Below are 5175 nucleotides of genomic sequence, written 5' to 3'. Positions count from 1 at the left end.
ATGAATTGGGGTTACCCAGGGAGAAAGGGGGGGGGGGAAAGGGGGGGTCCTTCTTTTTTCCTTTTTCCCGTTTCCCCCCGTTTTTTGGGGGGCTTCCTTAAAACCCCGGCTTGGGGGTTTAAATTTTTTCCCCCTTGTTTGCTTTTTTGGCTTTCATTTTTTTTTTCTGACATCGGCTTCCTCGGGGGGGTGACATCCCCTTGGTGGTTAAAAGAAAAACCTTTAAAAACCACAGACCTGGTTTTTGGGGGTTTCTTAAAAGCTGTCAGGTTTCCCGGTGTTCGGGGGGGGCTGGCCCCGGGGGACCCTTTTTTCTTTTTTAAAAATTTTTTTTGGAAAAGGTAAATGGGATTTTTTTAGAAGGCCCTTTTTTTTTGGAAAAATGAGGGGCCCCCTGGGGGAAAAATTTCCCTGGGGAGGGGGAAGGCTCCCTCTGGAACTCAAAAAGGTTGGCCCCACCACCTTTTTTTCCGTTTTTGGCTCTTTTTTGGGGGGTCATCCCCTCTCTCTATCGTCAATTAAGGAGCGTTCACCGCAGGGAGGAGGGGAGAGAGGAGAGAGAGGTCCCTTCTTCTTCATCTTCTTCTTTTGTTTTCCCTCCTGTTTTTTTTGTGTGTGTTGTGCTTGCTGCTTGAATTTGGACGTTCTGGCTTCGCCCGGCCTTTCACTTATGGCGCCGCCTGTGTCAGCTTTTTATGGCTGTCTCATTTGTTTGGTCTGACACTCGTGCTTACCGTGGCGGGTGGGATGCCAGCAGGCGCTCCTGTAGCCGTGGTGTAAGCATCTCGCCTAAATCTCTTTACCAGCACGACGGGCTGTGTCTGTGGGGTTTGTCTTAGGAATTGCGTGTGCACGCAATTCTCCAGTAGTGTATCGTGGGTGTGCGTGCTCGCCCGCAATGCATGCACACCTCTCTTCCACGTGTCTATGGTTTTTGTATACAATATGCCATGCACAGTGTAACCTAGGCTCATTTCTTATGTAGATGACTTCTGTCCTCTGTTGTTTATTTCAGAGAAGTGCCAGTGGTTCATCAGCCGTGGCATCTGAGTACCAGCTGCCGAGGGGGAATGTCTCGTTTCTCTCTGTGAAGCTGCAGGAGAAGGAGTTGGCCGCCACCGTACACTTTCCCTCCTAAGTAATTTCGGCTCTGAAATGTATTATCATGGGATTTGGGGGCATACCCCGCCGATTTCGCTAATCTGTCCAGCAAGCTCATTGCCCTCTTGATCCCTATTATGGCTTGGAACCGCAGTTTTATGATAATTCTTCTACCCTGAGCAAGCATCCTTTTGTGCTATTGTGCGGGATGGTTGTCCAGAGGTAGTGTTGTCAGTGGGTGAGCGCTGCTGAGACCAGTCGACGGCCTCCTTTGGAGGTCTGTGTGTATGACCACGTGTCCTTTCCTCATGGACCGTGGTCTCAAGTGCTCCCATGATAGCAACTACCTCTCCTGTAGTGAGGATGGCGTTTGTCTGTTACCCTCATGGGATATTGTGGATCCCTTCTGCAAAGCCGGCGCCTGCAGTGTTGGGTCAAGGGATCGACCGATCCGTCCTGTGTAAATGTTCGGCTCCCCAGAGGGGGAATGGATGCAATGACCCCTCTGGGTTTCTGCCTTTAGGCTAAGCTAAAATATTCACTCTTTTGCTGGCCAGTCTCATGACCGAGAACTCTATCGAGGGTTTTGTGCCCACGGCGAGCTTGACAAAGCAGGGGTGGGGAGTCCCTGCCCTTGGCCAGTAAGTGGTTCTTTGAGCTGATGCGTCTTAGCACCCTGGCTGTGTGGAACTGCCAAGGATTTGTCTTGCAAACAGCTCGTTATCTTGTTCTAGGCGTCTGACTATTTTGTGTCTTAGGCTTGTGTTTCCTGGGAGCCTGGATGACCGTTTTAGATTGTTCTGCGTTTAGATCAATTCGGGAGGCACAAGGGGAAAGGTTTGTCCTCCACTAGGATTGAGGACCTTCGCCCACCTTGGGGCACCCAGATGACCCTGGCGGCTTCGTTTTGGACTGTCTCCAATCGGTCTTTATATTTTTCTCTTTATTCCAATCAGAGCAAGGGAGGCATAGTCTACAATGGTACTGACAGCATGTACGTAGAATGATCTTAGTACTCTGTGTCCGGCCCCTATGCGTCTTCCACTCATGTACTACTCTCATGACAGACAGTCCTTGCTTTGTTCGGTACAAGCGGTACCGGACCGCCTGGCGGAAGGAGTAGGGTCCGGTCTATCCTTACCCCAAGGTACAGGTATTCCTGAACCCACTCCAAGTGTGTTTGTGTGTGTGTTTCTTTATACTTGTGTGTGTACTGATGTAAGTGTAGCAGCACGACCCCGCAACCTGGAGTTAAGCATAGTTACCCAGGTTGGGTCACACAGGTCCACAGCCATGTCGCGCCTCTACTGGACAGCGGGCGTCCCCTTGTTCCCTGCGCGGCTTACACCAGCTAGTGTATTTAATAGCCGCAGAGCCGAAAAAACGAGATCAGCATTCCCGATCCCTCCAGCATAAACCTGACAACAGCACAGCACCAACAAGGACTGCCCAGAAAAAAAAAAAAAAAAAAAAAAAAAAAAAAAAAAAAAAAAAAAAAAAAAGAGACCCCTCTCTCCCTGCGGTGAATCGGTCCTTAATTGGACGATTCAGAGAGAGGGGATGATCGGTTCCGGCAAGGGTGGCGGACGGGGCGCAGCAGGTGGAGCCGAGGCAACGCCAAGAGAAGTTACCATGATCCCTCGATCGTGTGGCTTTTGCATTGGCATATTAAACGAGATGCACCGCGCCCCAGGTTCCCAGCATCTTCGGCCTCGGCTCTTCCGCGTTTACCGGACGGTGACGCGCCCCCATTTGTTTAATGCCACATGCTATGTGCTTGCATGTAGCATCGTGCCCTAACTAGCCTACTCTTTCCTATGCAATTTTCGGGCATTAGGATGACTCTGGTGCCACACCTTCTGTGAACTGGACCCCATCTTTGGGCGGTGCTCGGACGGTGGGCAGACCCTTTAACCTCCCGCGGGGAGGGTGTGTCTGGGGGGCCCTTAGAAGTCCTGCCTTACGTGGTGCATCAGTTACCATTCTTTTGTTTAGGGACTGGTCTGGCAGACCATCTGATGACTGCACTTTTTTTTCGAATAGGGCGATAGGCAGGTGAGCCCCCTTGTCAGGCCTTCAGCCCGGTTCTGTCTAATAGCAGCTGCTAGACAGAACATCAAAGTTCCCGTGATAGGGTACCTGGATAAAGTTAGTCTTTCTCCTCACTGTGATGAAATAGTCTGTGTTGACTATTTCAGAGGGATGAAGGAAACTTACTGGAACAGGTACAGTCCCCTCTACTCTCACTGAGGTGAAACTTTGGGTGTGTTCGAGAGAAGGAGGATTCACGTTAAAACTCACCCTTCCAAAAGAACTGCCTAGAAAAACTGTCAGCTCCTCCTCCTCCTGTGATTGGAAACAGTTGTGGTTTGCTGTTTTCCAGAGGGACGAATGAGCTTACTAGAACAGGTACAGGAACCCCAATTCTCTCACTGAGGTGAAACCTCCTTGGATGTTTCAGAGAGAAAGAGGGATCCACCTCAAAAACCGTCCTGCCATAGGAACCTCCTGAAAAATGTTGTAATTCCTCTCCCTCACTGTGTGAAACAGACTGTGGCCGGGCTGTTTCCAGAGGGATGAAGGAACTGACAGGAACAGGTGCATGACCCCCCTCTTTTTTCCTCAAGGGTGAAACAACCTTTGGGCGTTTCAAGAGAAAAGAGGGATTCATTTGAAAAAGGGTACAGGTCCCCTCCCAAGGAACGGAGAGGAACTGCATGGAAAAAGTGAAAGAGCTCCCTTCCTCCTGAGGGGGGGCAGAAGTGTTCCCATCAATGTGTCCTGTAGGTGGAAGGGCATTGTCCCCTCTGGGATACTCCCGAGGTTGACACCTACCCCGTGTTTCCGTGCGTGGCAGAGACCCTTGTGAGCTGGGAGAACGGAGTCCCTGGAGGTTTGAGCGTTGCCGTGCACGAGTACGCCCTGCGGCTAGCAACACCCTCTTTGGTCTCTATTCTGGCAAGACAGGCGGCCTGATCCATGCCCGGTCAGGTCATCGGCTGGGTTTTTTTTTTTCGCCTCGGGAGGCCTAGTGTCAAGCAGTCCATGCTGCGTTGGTACCCACACCGTCCGTGTGTACCAGTGCAATCGGCTAATTGGGCTGCGTATATCCACTAAATCACCCTGTTGCTGTTAAGACATTGGTTCTAGCACTCAGCTTCCCCTTTGTTGACTCCGGTGGGGGTGGGGGGCGTGAGTGGGATAAGCACTGGCCAAGTACATGGAAATATAAACCAAAATCCCCCCACAGACAGACTTACTGTTGACACCCGTGCAAGGCCCAGACCACGGCCAGCCACCCTGGAAGCCTTACGTGCCCTCCGGTGGCAAAAGAAAACCCCGAGCACAGGATGGACAATTGTCATCCTGCTGCCCAGATGGCGGACAGACGACTAAACCCAATGTACACACATGTCTGTCCACCAATTGTCCAACCGATGGACTCTCGTGCCCTGGCCCCCTCCAGGCCAGCACCCACAACAGAAGGTCCCTGAGCCCCCCTCCAGGAAACGACCCACTGAATGAATAGGAGCAACCAAGCTGAAAACCAGCCGAAACAGCTGGTGCCTCCCGAGCAGCCCCAAAGCCGAAGGGCGGACCGCAACGGCCGAGGCCGGAGTCCGAACTCTGATGGCGAGGATCTGGACCCCCAAAGGGCCGTTTCCCGGCCATTCAAGGTCCCCGTTAAACCCGAAGGCTTCGACAATGCCTACCAAATGGTAAGGGCATTGGAGAGCCATCGCAAATCCGGCTGTCGATCCGGGTTTTGCGCGAGATCAGGGCATGAATCATCGTGCCCAAAGATCAAGCCACCTCTGTGTTCCCTGCAGGAGGACAAAAGGAGTTAAAAATGGGAGGAAAGTGAGGCCTCTCTGCCACTGAACCCCAAGGATAAGAGAGTCAAGATGGTGCTACTTGGCTTCTCAGTCTCATACGATGTGGAGGTGATAATATAACAAAACCCACAGGTCGTGGAGGCTTCCCGATTGTCGAAGGGGAAGACTCCAACCAAGCAAATCCTGGTGACCATGAAGGTAACCCCAAGCTCCACCCTTGAAACTGGGTAACTGGGGT

Source organism: Penaeus monodon, unplaced genomic scaffold, assembly GCF_015228065.2.
Source record: "Penaeus monodon isolate SGIC_2016 unplaced genomic scaffold, NSTDA_Pmon_1 PmonScaffold_7062, whole genome shotgun sequence".
Classification (NCBI taxonomy): domain Eukaryota; kingdom Metazoa; phylum Arthropoda; class Malacostraca; order Decapoda; family Penaeidae; genus Penaeus; species Penaeus monodon.
This window is presented reverse-complemented; position numbering follows the sequence as displayed.